Source organism: Triticum urartu, chromosome 4A (genome assembly GCF_056163025.1).
Source record: "Triticum urartu cultivar PI428250 chromosome 4A, HENAU_Tu73, whole genome shotgun sequence".
NCBI lineage: Eukaryota > Viridiplantae > Streptophyta > Magnoliopsida > Poales > Poaceae > Triticum > Triticum urartu.
In genome coordinates, this window is record NC_141876.1 from 544,410,826 (window position 1) to 544,428,358 (window position 17,533).

Genomic DNA, 17,533 nt, shown 5'->3' on the forward strand with positions numbered 1-17,533 from the left:
AGCTTGCTTTCTGACCTTCTACTTGACGGGCCGCGCATGAGGACAAACAGCAAGGTGGTGCTCAATCACCTCCCTGGGAACGCCGGGGATGTCGGATGCTTGCCATGCAAACACATCGACATTCGCCCGCAGGAAGGTGACGAGCGCGTCTTCCTATTTTTTATCAAGGGTGGAGCACTACTAGGAAAAGGGCTATAGATAGGATTGATACTAATGGCGCACCATGGAAGCAGTGCGCCACTACTATATACTAATGGCGCACCGGTTGGTGATGCGCCATTAGTGTGGAAGACACTAATGGCGCACCAGAAACTCGGTGCGCCACTAGTATTAAATTATTATTTTTTTCCATTTTTCCATACATACTAATGGCGCATCAGGTCGAAGTGCGCCATTACTAGTTCTAAGTAGTAATGGCGCACCAAGCAGACAGTGCGCCATTACTGTAAATTTTTTTATTCTTTTTTTTGCAAAACTACTAATGGCGCATCGTTTCACAGTGCGCCATTACTAGTTTAAACTAGTAATGGCGCACTATTACCCGGTGCGCCATTAGTATATATATTTATTTTTTTTACTTCAAGATTCACGCGTTTCACTCGTTGTTTAAACTAGTAAAGAGCACAACTCATGTTTCATGCATTGGTTCAAGCAGAAGCTTCTATCGTACCCTTTACATGAAGATTCTTCCGCGGAAGAACAACTCATATTCGCCTTGTCACAGGGCGCCGAGCACAACCTGATGACCTATGAGGCATACGATATCAAATTTGAACTCATGAATATTTTTAAACTCATGAATATTTTTAAATTTCATGGGCACTTTTCGAATTCATGAATATTTTTTCAAATTTGATGAATATTTTTAAATCTCGATCGCTATCCCCCTTCATCTCGATCTCGATCCCCCCCCCCCACACTCTCCCCCGCTAGCTCCACCGCCGCCGACGACCCATCGCACCCTCCCCCGCTCCACCGTGGCCGCCGACCCACCGCACCCTTCCCGGCCCGCTCCACCGCCGCCGAACACCCCCCGCACCCTCCCCCGCTAGCTTCACCGCCGCCGACGACCCACCGCACCCTCCCCCGCTCCACCGTCGCCGCCGACCCACCGCACCCTCCCCGGCCCGCTCCACTGCCGCCGAGCACCCCCATTTGATGATATTTTTTCATATTCATAAAAAAATTATTACTGTTTTTATAAAAAATATTAAAAAATAGCAACAAAAAAAATAATAATAAACATACTAATGGCGCACCACTCGTGTAGTGCGCCATTGCTATCTAAAAAAACATTCTAATGGCGCACCGCTCTAGGATGCGCCATTGCTATCTAGAAAAAACATTCTAATGGCGCACCGCTCGGGGGTGCGCCATTAGTAATCTTCCCCCCTAGCCCGACCCCTTCATCCCTCCCTCTCGCCAGATCTAGTCCCCCCCCCCCCGTGCGCTACCCCGCCCCACGTCGCCGCCGCCCCTACGTGCGCCGCCGCCCCCGCGCCCCCACCACTGCAGCTCCGCCATAGCTGACGCCTCCGCGACCTCACCGTCGCTCACAGCCTCCCCGCGTCGGCCCCTGCCGTGCGCCGCCTCTACCTCAGTCCGGTCACGGGGTGCAGGACGACGACCGCGGCCGCCGGCCTACCCACGACCAACCGAGGCGCCCAGGAGGCCTCCCCGACGACCAATCGAGCCATCCCTTCGACGCCGCCGCCGCCAACCCCAACCCCTCCGGCGACCGGCCGCGCCCGCCCAGGTACCTCTCCTCCTTCCTCCTTCCTCCCTCTCCTCCTTCCCCATGGAGAAAATGATATAGCTCCTCCTACAACATGTATAGATCAATCAGTTCAGTTCTAGTGCTGCTGGAATTTTGCACCATACAAAAATGTACTACTAGTTGAAAATCTTTACTTAGCTTCATAAGTAGAAGGTTCCAAAGAATAAAAACCAGTACTAGCACACTAGCACAATAGTACTGCCACCTCCCAGTAAATAGCAGGGTCTCTGGTCAGCAATGTAGTTAATTAGTCAGGGCCTGAAAGCCTGCAAATGCATGTACACATAGGTAGGGAATGTAAGATGAAGCATGTACTTTACCAACTAATCTAATGGGCTGGCACAAAGTTAAAACCAAAACAATAGTTAATCAAGCAGAGGTAGATTAGATTAGATGGCAAAAAGCACAAATGTCCCTGCCTATCCATTTTTTTCTCAAGTTGAGCTGGTAAGTTTCAGATGTTCAATGATGATGTAGGAAAAAATTGGATGAAGAAAGATGTGTGTGGCTGCCTGAGAGAAGTATTTGCACAAACAAATTATAATTAATGTGTTGATGAAATTTTGGGTTTTCAAATTGGAACCAAAAACTTCAGTTAACACTCATTTTTCAGTTAACTCCTTACAGTTCAGATCATATTTTGATTGTCAATAATAGTGGACTTTTATGGCTTTCTTAGAGGCAATACTAGTGGATTTTAGGCTTTTTTACATGCAATAATAGTGGAATTTTTGGCTTTTTTGGAGGAGTGTGTTTCATGCCGGCCTACAGTGATGAATTAGTTAGAGGATTGTGCCTTAGGATTGTGCCAAAGCTACCCATTGTATCTATTTGCTTGTCCTTCAAATAGGGGCAAGACTGTTACAGAAAAATTACTTGCAAGCATATTGTGCTGACCCACACTCTGTTGGTTCACACTCATTGAGTTCGCTCGTGAAGGGCCGCTGCTGCTTGAGGCCCTTGAGAGGCCCTTTGTGTCATGATGATTTTGCAGGTACCCCGAGAGGCCCTTGAGTTTGCCGGAATGTCGATTAACTTCCGTTCCGGCAAATTCGGGTACTCCATATGTCCTATTTTCAGCAAAGGTCATGCTGAAATTTTCCGTGAATTTTAGCATGACTTTGCTAAAAATCGGACATATGGGGTACTTGCTACTAATGCATGGGTCGGGGTATCTTAGTACTTAATTAAGTAGGATCAACTGCCCCTTTATTCTTGTTGTATTAAACCATAGGTGGCAATAGAGCCAAGTGATTAGTGCCAAGTGATTAGGCCCAACCTAGGGTGCCTCGGCATCGATAAACCCTCAATGATTAAAACTTAACGTGGCTGCCCCGGATGCTTCGGTGTCGATGAGAACCTAAATGATGTACGCTTAGGCTTTTAGGGTGCCTCGGCGTCGACAAACCCTAAATGATGAAAGCTTAGGCTTTTAGGGTGCCTCGGTGTTGACAAACCCTAAATGATGAGACCATGATCTTGTTCCTTGACAATAACCAACTTTTTGACCAAACTTTTTTCCTATTTAGAGCGAAACATGGCCCACAACGATGAGGCCGGTGGTTCGGGTGGCAAGCAATTCTGGGAGCTGTTCCAGGATATGTCGTCATCATCATCGGACGACGAAAGTCTCCCGGCGGAGTGCGACTGGTGCCACGAAGATCGAGGTCTGTGCGACATGCCTCACCTGGACGATGATCGGCGCTTCGGCATTAAGCTCGAGGAGACCTTCGAAGTTGAAACGGTACACAACGACGACAAGTGTTATTTTCATAATTAAGCATGACTTCAACTATTTCAACGTGTAATTTTCATCTTTTACAATTCGAGTATAGCTTATCCCATGCCATGCAAGACGCTATGTCTTGGAGAGGATGTATTTTGAAGACCATGAAATTTCTGAAACAAAGAAAATTCACCTAAGGACTCATCACAATGTGGACTTTGAAGTAAATCTATATAATTCTGAGAGCGTAACCCATTTTGGTTGCAAAAATTGGGAAGCATTTTGCAAGATGTATGGTTTTGATCAGGGTATGCTTATCACCATGGATCTTGGTAATCCTGACATCAACCAAGACAATATGGACATTTGGGTCCTTGTTGATACGCCTCCAGTTCTACCGCTATGCGAGTTTCTCAAACATAGTTATTAGCTAATTTATATTGTTTATTTCAAAATAGTTGATAGCTTATTTCCATTGACAGCTTATTTTTATTGTTCAAAGAATGTGCGGGAGATGGTAGACAAAACCCACTACACCAATGGCTCCGAATTAACAACTTACAAGGAGAAAAATCATTTGGTCGGATTTTGTACTGGCATTGAGAATTACAATATCTACAATCAAACTCCTCAACATGATGGTAAATACGTGCCACTAGTGCATGTGTTCAACTACGGTAACTACCATGGAGATACCCTGGTAAGATTTTTACTATTACGACATCCGTGCATCTTTTGCATACTTCTAAAACTAGTACATCATTGCTAACTATGAAGTTATTGTTAGGAAAGCAACTTGTATTCCCATGAGGCCATAGGCCGATATATATATATATATATATACATGTACAGGTGTGGAACATATGCAGGAAACCCCTCATACAACGGGATAAATACAAAGGGGTACATGACTTATATTATAACTCTAACACCCCCCCTCAAACTCATGGTGGATGAACAACACTGAGTTTGGAGAGATAAAAGCCATGTTGTGCTCTAGTCTGAGCCTTCGTCAGGAAATCCGCCAACTGTAACTCGGAAGGCACATACTGAAGAGCAATAACCTGATCCTGCACAGCAGTGCGCACATAGAAAGCATCAACACCAATATGCTTGGTGAGCTCATGCTTCACAGGATCGCGTGCAATGCTGATAGCACCTATACTGTCAGATAAAAGCAGATTCGGTGTAGTGACAGAAACACCAAAATCCTGAAGTAACCACCGTAACCAAGTCACCTCTGCCGTCAAAAGAGCCATTGCTCGCAACTCAGCCTCGGCACTCGAACGGGAAACTGCAAGCTGTTTCTTCGTCTTCCAGGCAATGAGAGAACCACCAAGAAAAACACAGTAAGCAGAAAGTGAACGGCGATCGGAAGGATCACTAGCCCATGTAGCATCCGAATAGGCTTGGAGCTGTAAAGAACTGGAGCGAGGAAAGAATAGACGGTGAGAGATCGTGCCTCGAAGATATCGAAGAACACGAAGGAGATGACTATAGTGAACCGAGGTGGGGGCAGAGACAAACTGACTCAGAATATGAACCGGATAAGAGATGTCCGGACGAGTGACAGCTAGATAGACAAGACTGCCAACAAGATGACGATAACGCGTTGGGTCAGGGAGAGGATCACCATCAGTAGCACGGAGGTGAACATTGAGCTCCATAGGAGTCTCAACAACGCGCTCGTCAGTAAGAGCAGCACGAGCAAGAAGATCCTGGATATACTTTTCCTGGGATATAAAAAAGCCATCAGAGGTAGAAGAGACTTCAATCCCAAGAAAGTAGCGAAGGGGTCCAAGATCATACATAAGAAACTGCTCACTAAGACGGGCCTTTACAAAGGCAATATACTCGGGGTCATCCCCCATGATGATCATGTCATCAACATAAAGAAGAAGAAGAGTCCGACCACGAGGAGAAAGGTGAATAAACAATGCTGGATCATGAGCACTTGCTAAAAAACCAGCAGCGGTGATCACAGAGGCAAAGCGCTCAAACCAGGCACGGGGGGCTTGCTTAAGGCCATAGAGAGAGCGACGAAGACGACATACCATGCCATCAGGAACAGAATACCCAGGTGGTGGCTGCATGTACACCTCCTCACGTAGTTCACCATTAAGAAAGGCATTCTTAACATCAAGCTAAGATATAGACCAGTGGCGTGCAGAGGCAACGACAAGAAGTGTACGAACAGTGGTCATATGAGCCACAGGAGCAAAAGTCTCATCATAATCACGACCATGCTCCTGCTGAAAACCACGAGCCACAAGACGAGCTTTGTGACGCTCAAGAGAACCATCGGAGCGAGTCTTAACCTTGTAGACCCACTTACAAATAATCGGACGGACTCCGGGAGGAAGAGAAACAAGATCCCAGGTACCAGTGCGTTCAAGAGTAGCAATCTCCTCAGCCATCGCAAACTGCCATTCAGGATGAACAACAGCCTGACGGTAAGAAGTCGGCTCAAGAACAGCAGCACCAGCGGTGGGAAATCCAAAGCGATCAACAGGCGGACGAGGACGAGAACGCAAGCCATAAGTAGGCTGAGAGGAAGATGACGACCCATCCACAGAGGCATCGACTGGTCGTGGACGACGAGTGTAATGCTGAGGAAGAGATGGAATAATAGAAGGAGGAATCGGCAAGGTAGAATCAGGGGGTGGCGACGAAGAAGTCACCGGAGATGAAGGTGTAGAATCCGGTGACAGACTGGGAGAGGAGACCGGGGAGGAAGTCACCGGAGATGAAGGTGGAGAACCCGGTGACATGCTAGGCGAGGAGACTGGGGAGGATGGAGGCTGCAAATCAACTAGATGTGGAGAAGGAGAGGAAGTGGAACGGAGAGGTACAGTGCCGGCGGGGGTGATAGGTGAGTCAGGAAAAGTGAGGAAAGAGATATCCTGCACTGAAAAAGTCGAGGAAGATGGGCTTTGGTAGAAGGGACGAGACTCTTCAAAAGTCACATCTCGAGAGATACGCATCCGACGACCAATAGGATCCCAACAACGATAGCCCTTATGCTCATCACTGTAGCCTAAGAAGACACACTCAACAGACTGAGCGGTCAGTTTGGTGCGTTCGCGAGGGGCAAGAAGAACATAGCAAACACAACCAAACAAGCGAAGCATCGAATAATCGGGAGAACAATCAAAAAGTCGCTCGAAAGGAACACCACCCTGTAGAGCAGCGGAAGGCTGTATATTGATAAGATAGGTGGATGTGGAGACGGCCTCAGCCCAAAAATGAGGCGGGAGAGAGGCAGCAATCATCAATGCACGAGCCGTCTCAAGAAGATGTCGATGCTTTCGCTCAGCCACACCATTCTGAGCATGAGCACCAGGACAAGAGAATTGAGAGAGAGTCCCGTGCTCAGCAAGAACACCACGCAACATCTTAGAGATATACTCGCCAGCGGAGTCAGCACGAAAAACACGAATGGGTGAAGAGAACTGAGTATGAACCATGGCAGCAAAACGCTTATAAATAGACAACACCTCAGAACGAGAAGTCATGAAATAAAGCCAGGTGTAACAAGAGAAATCATCTATGAAAATAATATAGTATTTATGACCACCTTTCGAAGCGAAAGGGGCCGGACCCCATACATCAGAATGGACTAAATCGAAAGGACGCTTAGACACTGACTCACTATGTGAATATGGTAACTGAATCTGCTTGCCAAGACGACAACCCTGACACTCTAAAGAGACATCTCCTGAGACAGACCCCAGAAGGCCTCGACGAACTAAAGAAGACAACCGAGAACCACACAGATGACCAAGCCGATGATGCCACTGCTGGAAGGAACCAGTGACGGAGGCAACAGAAGCGGAAGAACTGGCGATGGTGGTGGCAGCACAAGGAACATGAAGCCAGTCCAACTCCCAAAGACCCTGAGAATCACGGCGGCGAGGGCCAGCCCCAACCAGAGTGTGCGTGTGACGGTCCTGGACAGAACAAGAATCAACGTCGAGGATGACGCGACAACCAGAATCCGTAAGTTGACCAGCAGAAAACAAATTCATGGTAAGTCGAGGAACATGAGCAACATCAGGAACATAATAAGAAGGAGTAGTAAGATTGCCTCTACTAGTAACAGAAAGTGGAGTACCATCAGCAGTGAAGACATGAATAGGAGAATCCAGTGATCGAAGAGAGGACAAAGTGGAAGAATGAGAAGACATATGAAAAGAAGCTCCAGAGTCCAGAACCCATGGGGATGTACCTGAATGTGTAGAGGGTGATTGCTCAGTGCGGGAAGCATCAGTCACAGAACCGGCAGTACCCGTCGAGGAAGAACCTGAAGCCGCGAGCAGACGCTTAAGTCTCAGAATATCCTGCTCATTCAAAGCAATGGCTGAAGCTGTCAAGGTAGATGACGAAGTCCCTGAAGATGATGATCGAGCCTTGCGCAGGTGTTTCTTCTTCGTGTAGCACTGAGACTCAAGATGACCATCATTGTTGCAATAGGCGCAATGTGGACGGGGGCGACCTGAGCCTCCAGAAGGAGTGGGCAAGAGCGGCGGAGCACTCGAGCGAGAAGTGGTCGATGGAGCAAGTGGCGTAGGAGCACGAGTAGCAAGCACAGAGGGAACCTCCAGCAAACCAGCACCACGTAAGCGAGTCTCCTCAGCACGAATCTCAGAAAGCGCCTCCATGAGAGAAATACGGCCACGAGCAAACAACTGAGCACGCCGGGGCTCAAACTCCTTACGGAGCCGAGACAGGAACTCATAGACGCGATGAAACTCCAAATTGGCCTGGACAGCCTGGCAACAGGGGCAGGTACGACACCCAGCACTACGGAGAGAATCAAGCTGGCGCCAGATACTGGAACTTTGTGCATAGAAGTCATCAACAGTAGAGTCACCCTGCTGAAGAGCATGCTCCTAACGGATCACAGAGAGGTATAAGGCATCACCAGAGGGCTGATAGCGCTCACGAAGACGGGTCCACATCTAAAAGACAGCAGGAAGACCCAGAAATTCAGAAGCAAACTGAGGCAGAACACTAGCAGTGAGAACAGCTGCAGCACGAGCATCATCATCAAGCCACTGGGTGTAAACAGACAGAGCACCATGATACGTCTGAAGAGCCTCCTCATAAGCCAAAACCCTCTCATCATAAGCACGATCAGCAGCCTCATCAGCAAGCTTAGCCGCATCCTTGGCGACCTGATTAGCATCCGTAGGAAGAACCGATGGAGTTGGCGGAGTAGGGGCCACCGGAGGAACTGGACGTGGCGGACAGCAGACCTCGCCAGAAAGAACACCCCAGAGACGGATGCCACGCATGTGAATGCGCATAAAGCCAGTGAACTCGGTGTAGTTAGTACCATCAAAGATCACCGGACAGCGAGGGACAGCAACATAGCCCGATGTAGCAGACATTTTTTTGGATCCGACGAGAGCGACCAGATCGGGATCAGGCGCTGGCTTGGGGCAGGAGCAGCGGCGAGCGGGAGATCGGGGCGATCGGGAGATCAAGGCAGCTTCGGGAGGGTGCTGGCGACTGGATCGGGACGGGCCAGCAGCGGGAGGCGCTGGCGGAGCCGATCTGACGGGCGGGCGGGGCGACTTCGATCGAGACGGGCCGACAGCGGAGTCCTTCGACCGCGGAGCGCACCTCAGAAGCAGGGACGGAAAGACAGATTTCCGCGGGCAGTAAGAACCAGTGGACGTAAGAATCAGACAGCCTGATTAGCGTAAATACGAAATCCTTAACAAGCAACAGCAGCAGGAGGATTGGATGGGAGTGCTCGGGCTGGAGGCGGAGACCAGCGGACGGGCCGACCGGATCGAGCAGCACAGAGTTGGCCGGCGAACTCGAGGATGGAAGCAGCCGGCCTAGGCGCTCGATGAGGAAAGAGCAGCGCCGCTCGGAGGACGACGACCGCTCGGAGATTGGATCGGGAGCACGAGTTGCGCGTGCGAAAAAAAAACCTAAGGCTCTAATACCATGTTAGGAAAGCAACTTGTATTCCCATGAGGCCATAGGCCGATATATATATACATGTACAGGTGTGGAACATATGCAGGAAACCCCTCATACAACGGGATAAATACAAAGGGGTACATGACTTATATTATAACTCTAACAGTTATTACTATGTTTTTCAACAGATAATCCCAGAGAATTGTGTGCCTCATATGATTTATCTGAAAGGTAGTGTTAATGTTTTGAACATACAGCCTGGTCGTCCTACGAATCCCAACTGTCCATACGAGATTTCTAAAAGAAGTGGAGACATGAAAATCAAAGGATGGAAAAAATGTATGGACGGTCGTAAGGAGCTTCTTGGAAGCAAAAGGAAGCGAAGTGCAAGAATTGGAGACAAGATGTTCTCCATTCTCCATAATGGAGAGTCAGGGTCTGTATTGTTTTATGCTATTTTAGCTTAAATAGGGTATTTAGGTCCTGCCTAATACTGATGATCATGTGCTAAGAACAATTAAGTAGGGTTGGTTCGAAGACTATCAAGATGATGATCGTATGACTTGTTATGAATAACGAGTAGAAGTTGTATGATGATGATTAGTAGGACATGTTAGGATTAGTATTACTTCCGACAAACTCGATACTCGCGGTCTTGAGACTTGTAATGTTTTATCTTTGTTCGGTCTTTTGAATTCGGAGACTAATATGATGAATTGTATTCGGAGACTAATCTTCTATTGTATTCGATGAATCTGATGTTGCTGTGTGCTGCTGTCTATATTCTGTCTAATAATATATTTTATATTCTGTCTAATAATATATTTTGTAACCTGCGCAAAAATCAGAAAAGGAAAAAAATCAAATATTCATACTAATGGCGCATCACCACCAGGTGCGCCATTAGTATGCCAAAGGATACTAATGGCGCATCAACAGAGAATGCGCCATTAGTATGACAAGGCCATGCTTACGTATGGCCCCCCGGGAGGCACACTAATGGCGCATGCTGTTACATACTAATGGCGCACTAGTTGGTGCGCCATTAGTATACCAGATACTAATGGCGCACCTGTGGTGCGCCATTAGTAAGATATACTAGTGGCGTGCTACTAATGGCGCACTGGTAATGCGCCATTAGTAGGCAAAACCAGTGCGCCATTAGTAGGCCTTTTCCTAGTAGTGGAGCTTATGGTAAAAGCTCCTCCCGTGCCGTCCTCCTTGACAGAAACCTTCTTGGTTCCCGGCGGTGTGGCCCTGGACTTCTTGTTTCTGTCGGCGGAGCTCTCTGGCACGTCCTCGATAGGAGAGCTACACTCCGAAGTGGTGCGCTTGCTGGAGTGGGTGCCTGAGGTCTCACCGGTCTTCTTCTTTTGCCTTCCCGGGGCTCCAGCGGCAGGAGCAAGCGCCTTAGTAGTGGCGGCTGCTGCAACTGCTTGTTGGTAGAGTTGGTCAGCGCAAATTAGCGCATCCTTCTTGTCTGATGGGACGGTAATGATCGTCACAGGCCCCGGCATCTTCAGGGTGTTGTAGGTGTAATGTGACGCCGCCATGAACTTGGCCAGCGCTGGGCAGCCAAGGATCCCGTTGTAAGGCAAGGGGATCTTGGCAACGTCGAACACAATCCTTTTTGTCCTGTAGTTCAGATCACTCCCAAAAGTCATGGGCAACGTGACCTTTCCCTTTGGTTGACTTCTTCTTGGGTTGACCCCCTAAAACGTGCCCGTCTCTTCGAGGTCTTCATCAGGAATCTGCAATTTCTCGATCACGGCAGGCGAGATTAAGTTCAGACCAGCCCCGCCATCGACTAGCATCTTTGTCACCTTGAGGTTGAGTATTGTTGGTGAAACCAACAATGGCAAGCACCTGACTGCAGTAGTGCGATCAGGGTGATCCTCAGTGTCAAAAATGATAGGTGTGCTGGACCACTTCAGCGGCCTTTGGGCATCAAACGACGGTTCCGCCGCTGTAATCTCATGCGCCCACTGTTTAAGCTGGCGGTGAGAGGTATGCAACGAGGCGCGGCCATCAACGCACATGGCCTCTGTAGCTTTCTGAAATTCTTGGTCACCAGACTCATCGCCCTCTTCGTGATCATCGTCTTCTGGCTTTTTGTCACGGCCCCGGGCGGGCCTCTCCCGCTGTTTATCTTTGCCGCGACGGCCCGCCTGGCCGTCACGCTTCTTGCCGGACCCCTCAGCACCATCCTGGCCTTTCTCCTTGTCCCGCCTCTCATATTCGGCCCTCTGCTTCTCAGCAAGGAGCTCAACCTGTCGGCAGTTCTGGAGATCATGGCCTTTGGTGCGATGGATCTTGCAGTATTGCTTGTCGGAGTTTCCTGGCTTCTCGGCAGCCGCCAAGGCCCGGCAAGCGACACATCCGGCAATTTCCTTGCCAGGGTCATCTGCCTTGGTTTTCTTGGCGGAGCCTGCATCGTCAGATCCCTCGACGGCAAGCATAGCTTTACCTTTGCGCTTCCTGTTGCGGCGCCGGCCTTTCTTCGCCGGGGCGGCAATATCCTCATCTGAGGAGTCGGTTTCCACGCTGGCATATTCGCCGGCGTACTTCCTTCCCTCTTCAGCTCGGGCACATCTGTCAGCAAGAACATAGAGTTCTGCCACATCTTTCACCTTGTTCATTGCCAGTTCTTCGTGCATCTTGTGGCTACGCACGTTCTGATGGAACGCGCTGATGATGGCGGCAGGGTGAACATCAGGGATATTGTACTTTACCCGGCTGAACCTCTGTATATACTTGCGCAGACTCTCGCCTCCCTTCTGGGGAATGACATGCAGGTCGCTTGCTTGGCCATGGGTTTGGTGACCTCCAGTAAAGGTGCCCACAAACTCATGGCAAAAATCTGACCATGAGGAAATAGAGTCTACCGGCAAGTGCATCAACCACGACATGGCGTTGGGTTTAAGAGCCAATGGAAAGTAATTTGCAAGAACCTTATCGTCGCGGGCTCCGGTGGCTTGCATCGCGATGGTGTAGATACTGAGGAACTCAGACGGGTGAGTCTTGCCATTGTACTTTTCGCCAACGTCAGGTTTGAAGGTGCGGTGAGTGGGCCACTGGAACTGTCGCAGCTCACGGGTAAAAGCCGGACAGCCTACCTCGTAAGGTAGGCCTCCAGGGCTCTCCGGGGCCGGGTGGTTCACAGCAGGCCCTGCTCGCCTGTCTGACTGGTGGTGCGCTCCGCGCCGGCGCTAAATAGTGGTTCGAGCGTCTTCATGGGCTCGTTCCCGAAGAACTTGGCGTTGGTCACAGTGGGTCCGCGGGTCAGACGATGCTATGGAGATGTCGTCGCCTGCGACGACGCGACGAGCCGGCGTCCGTGGTACCGGATGGTGAAGAGGTGAATGCACCGTGGTCGCGGCACCGCCGGCTTTTCCGCCACTGGTCCGCGGGACACCGTCGGAGCGTCGACCCGGGGGCCCCACCGGACTTGGTTTGTCTTTGTTGGCCACCGCAACAAGGCTTCGGATAGTGGCTCTCCATTCGTCGAGTTTCCCCATAGTGGGAGGAAAGTCGAGGAGCAACTGCGCGTGCGCCAGGGCCTCTGTTGTCGTCGGTGGCGGCAAAACCTGCACGGATCGCGACGCACTTCGACTTCTGACCATGTCAGAAGGAGCTCTATCACGACCCCGTGATCGCATGCCGTTTTCACCAGCGCCTCGGCGAGTGGGCAGGTCTTCTACGTCCCGGGAGTGGCGCTCGGGGCTCTTCCCGCGGGACACCCGGGATCTTCGGCGTGATTACGCCGTTCGTCGCGTGCTGCCTGGGAGGAGCGCGCTGTTGGCGCCGGCGTGGGAGTCTTGGAGGCCATTGCGTCGCCTTCGGGCAGGGCGGCGATGACCCTGGAAGGCCCCGCTCCACCCGCGAAGGGCTTGGCTCCGCCTTTGGATTTGGCGACATGTGGCCCGTTACCAGGCGCACAAACATCGCCGCCTCCCAAACTTCGGCTGCTAGGATGGTGTTGGTGTTCGCAAGCAGCGCCCCGGGTCCTTTCTGCGACCGGTCCGCTGCTCGCCCGCGTCGGGACGGGCTGTCCGGCTTCCGACTTGCCAACCGCCACCGTCGTCTTCTTCTTGGGCGCCATGATGATGAAGAAGCGTCGAACTAACTGCTAAAGCCGATTCTCACAACCGATCCCCTACCTAGCGCGCCAAAGATGTCGGTGGGAACAACACCTATGGGATCACAAGAATCCCTACTGTGGTTAGCGGGGCGCGTGGTCGTGAGAAGAGCGGATCTAACAAGTAGCACACAATTTGTTTATCCAGGTTCGAGCCACGAGGATGCATAATACCCTACTCCTCCTTTGGTGGATTGTATATCCGTGTTCTTGAGCTAGCTATGGAGCGTGAGGAGCTCCAAAAAGCCGAATCCTTCTCCTGGTCGCCTCGGGCCTCCTTTTATAGAAAAAGGGGTTGCCACAGTGGCACACAGGAGGTGGAAAGGGTACAGTGATGCAAGGTTATCCCTCGCATTACATGACAAGGCGCATTTAATGCGTCTTGCTTAGGTGTCCTTGCTTTATCGGGGACGGGGGAGAAACCTGTCTCGTTCGTCGCCGCTCCTTCTTGTGTCGACACGCGCCCTGGCCAGCGACGCCTACGATGCCACGTAGGTAGGCAGGAAGCTGAGGTGGCACAGTGGTGGGTCTTCACGAAGATCTGCATGCCGCCACACAGGTGCCTACCCAGCTGGTTGGGTCGGCAGCTGTATGCATGCGGTGGTGGAGGTTTAGTCGGCGTGGGCCTGATGGTGGACCTGCGGGTGTCCTCGGAAAGGGCCTTGCGAGGGCCCCGACAAGGGTCTTGCCGAGGCGCCTGCTGTCATCCCCGGCAAGGCGCTTGCCGGGGGCCTTGTGGTCTTCCTCGGCTGGGATCCCGCCAAGGGTTGTCGTCTCCTTAGTGCGTATCTGATCTTGAATATCTTCACAAAGATCTGCATGCCGCCACGGGGATGTCTCCCGAATCCTTGCCCTTTGGGGGCAGTGGACTCAAGGGTGATTTGCTCCGTAGGCGCGGGACGAGTCGTCGCGGCAAGGGTCTTGCCGGGGCTGCTAGAACTGTCTCCCGGCAAGGATCTTGCCGGTGGAGTCCGCTTCGTCCCCTTTGCTCTTCGTGGTCTTGGCCTTGGTGTCGTTCTAGTTCTCTTGAGCTTCGGTCTTACCCTGGCTCACCTCCCTTGCCTTGCTTGGTGTGGTGGTATCCGCGGCTCAGACTGCCCGTGCACAGTTATAGGGGTACAAAAAGTGTACCCCTCTTTTTGTACACCGACATGCGTTTTGGGAAAGGCCTGGTGCCTCTGAAGAAGGCGAATGCCTGTGAAGATGCTGCGTTTTGGGAAAGGCCCGGTGCCTGTGAAGAAGGCGAATGCCTATGAAGCTGCTGCATTTTGGGAAAGGCCCGGTGCCTGTGGAGAAGGCGAATGCCTGTGAAGCTGCTGCGTTTTGGGAAAGGCCCGGTGCCTGTGAAGAAGGCGAATGCCTGTGAAGCTGCTGCATTTTGGGAAAGGCCCGGTGCCTTGAAGAAGGCAAATGCCTGTGAAGCTTGCCACCCATGACACTCTCATGTAATAATGAGTGGGGCTGTACACGCCCCGGAGTCTCCGGAGTGCCGCCCTTGGGCCTCGGGGGCTCCCGCCCACGCCCAGTGGAAGCACTTAGCTCCGCGCTGGTGAGAAGACATCGAAGACTAGAATAGGTGCCGGACGCGGCTTTCCCATTTGCTTTCTACAGTTGGCCTGTTTACTTCCGTTTGAGGTTCTATTGGAGTTGCTGACGTTCCTGGCTTGTGACTCTTTGTCTTTCTCGCTCGCTTGCCTCGTTTTCTCTCGCACAAGTCTCATGAGGGAGGTTCGCAGGCGCCCTCGCGAGGGTTTTCTGCCCCGATCATTTGGAGCTTTCCTATCCGAGTCCTCTGTGGGAGCACCCCTCCCAGTCTGTGCCCCACAGGCATCGCGACATGAGCGCAGGACCTGGGCCGATCGCCCCCACAACAAAGACCGTAAGTTACCCCTCCTACTGATCCTTGCAGGGCACGAAGCGCACAACGAGGCCACGGCCTCGGGAGGCGAGGACCGCGCCAAGCCCCACCGAGCTAAAATAGTTCCCGCACATGGGTGCACGACGCGGAAACACAACACAGAAATAGCGGAAACAACGCGATGGTTAAACAACAGCAGTTCTAACACGCCCCCGTGGGGCCCTACATTACTTTCTATTTCCGTGCAGGATAATAAAGAAAACGAAACGGGCGCAATTCGTCTTGCGCCAACCCACAGCGAAGGGTCGAGCTGCTCCTAGGGCTCAGGTGGATCCCTCCTCTCGCTTCACCAGGGCGCGACGGCGGGCTGACCCGCTACCTTCACCCTGGCGGGTGCGACGGCGCGGGGGCTGGTCGCGGCCACCGCTGGTGGAGCTGCTGCCTAAGAGGGGGTCGCCCAAGCTCAGCGAACCCCGAGCACCGCCGCCTGCACGCCAGTCGCCATCTTCATCCTGGTCAGTGCCGGGGCTGGGCAGGCGGCCGCGGTCGTCGTCTTCAGGGCAGCACCCGGCACGGAGACCATCTTCCCCGAACACCCTCACGTAGAGGGTGGCGTCACCATCAAACTTGAAGTACAGGGTGCACCATCGGCCCAGGCCACGCGCCCGGGCAAACGTTTGCCAGCCGCGTGTCAGAGCCCCATTCCCAGAAATGGAGACCTCCAGCGAAGCCCAGGAGGCCCTGATGCAGCAGCCGTCTACCTGGAGCCAGAAGCCGCACCGAGCGCTGACCGGCAGTTCATCTACGAAGAAATAGGGGAGCTGGAGTCGGGTGCTGGATGGGTCCACCGACCACATGACAAACTCCGGCAGCACCTCCGCAGAGCGAAAGCGTGGCCTAGGGAGGCGCACACCCACGGCGTGCCCCCCGTCGACAACCGGGCGTTCACCACCGCGCAGGGAACCACCTCCATGGCCGTGAGAGGCCACCACGAGGGCTGTGGTATACTTGCGAGGGTGGCCTCGGCCGCACTTGGTCGGGGGGGAGTCAGGCCCTGCCTGGGGGGCCTTTCCTTTCTCTGCGGCCAAGAATGTCTTTGGGGCCATGAGGACGGCGAGTAGCCAAGAAGAAGAAAAGGAGTAGCAAGAAGGGACGGGCTGAAGGGGCTCACGCAGCCCCGTACTTATAGCCGGAGGAGACCAACCGCCGAGCACCACGATAGCAGGTAATCATGACCGGTCTCTGCATGCAGGGACTTGTCAAGTCGTGCGGTCGCCGAGGCATCGCGGGGAAGCGCATATGCCCACGTCCAGTCAACCGCCATGCGCCGCCCAAGGCCGTAGGCTGTTGGGGCCCGCAGTGCTTCGTGCTTACCCCTTGGCTTCCCTTCTAGGCCAAGCCCGGGTGCGCCTTGGGCCCGAGGGCTACTGTCGGCGTTCTGGGAACGGGGGTCCCCAGACTTGCCTGCCTGCGGCCTGAGGCGTGGCTCAAGTGGGGGCCCAGCGCGGCCCATCTTCATCAGCTCAAGCTCAAGACCCTCGCGAGGGGCCAAGCCTCGCGGGGCGGACGACGGGAAGCTTCCTCAGAGGTAGCCTCGTCAGGCAGGCTCACGAGGAGGCGGAGAGATCAAGGCGGGGATACCTCGCGAGGAGCCCGTGACACAAGCCCTGACGATCGAGGCCAGGCGGGCGCCAGCCTGCGCAGTGTCCTTGTTTCCCCTTTGGTGCAAAGGGGGCAAGCACAGGCCAAGGCACCAGGCAAAGGTTACCATTTCGGTGCAATGAGACCAAGACCAGTAGAGCGGCAGGAAGGAGGTCATCGTGGAGCCCCAGACGGCGTCATCACCAGTACTTTTGGCAGCCGAAGACCACCTTTGGTCAGGATAACTAGTACTAGATGTTCCCCTTCAAGATGGCCAATTGTTGGCGCCCTTCCCGCTCATTATTTGGGGAGAGGCACAGGGCCTCTATAAATATAACTAGCCACACAGAGTAGAGGGACATCTAGAAATCTGGTAGAGCCCTCGCAGAGAGAGAGAGAGGCGACTGAACTCACCCTAGATGTTCATCGCACCAGCTCAAGAACAACTCTCGCGAG

The 17,533-nt window shown here is 52.4% G+C and overlaps 1 pseudogene; it reads right to left on the reverse strand.

The window, feature by feature from the left end:
• Positions 1 to 7,851: 7,851 nt before the first annotated feature.
• On the reverse strand, positions 7,852 to 9,600 carry LOC147976515 (uncharacterized; annotated as a pseudogene).
• Between the last annotated feature and the right edge of the window lie 7,933 nt (positions 9,601 to 17,533).